This window comes from Penaeus monodon, chromosome 31, assembly GCF_015228065.2.
Source record: "Penaeus monodon isolate SGIC_2016 chromosome 31, NSTDA_Pmon_1, whole genome shotgun sequence".
Classification (NCBI taxonomy): Eukaryota; Metazoa; Arthropoda; class Malacostraca; order Decapoda; family Penaeidae; genus Penaeus; species Penaeus monodon.
In genome coordinates, this window is record NC_051416.1 from 24584586 (window position 1) to 24584790 (window position 205).

Sequence of the window (205 nt, forward strand, 5' to 3'; positions counted from 1 at the left end):
GTGGTGCGTAGTCCTATTGATTTAGATGAGTTTGTCCTTATATTGTCTGCCCCCATCTCCCCCTCCCCCAACCCCCCTTCCGCATCCCCCCTCCTAGCTCTCGCATTGTCAGCTTGTGGCGAGGGGGAACTTAAAAAGAATTCCCTCTCCTTTCTTTATCAAGTCGTTAAAGTAAGGAGGAGGAGGATAACAATGATGCTAATCA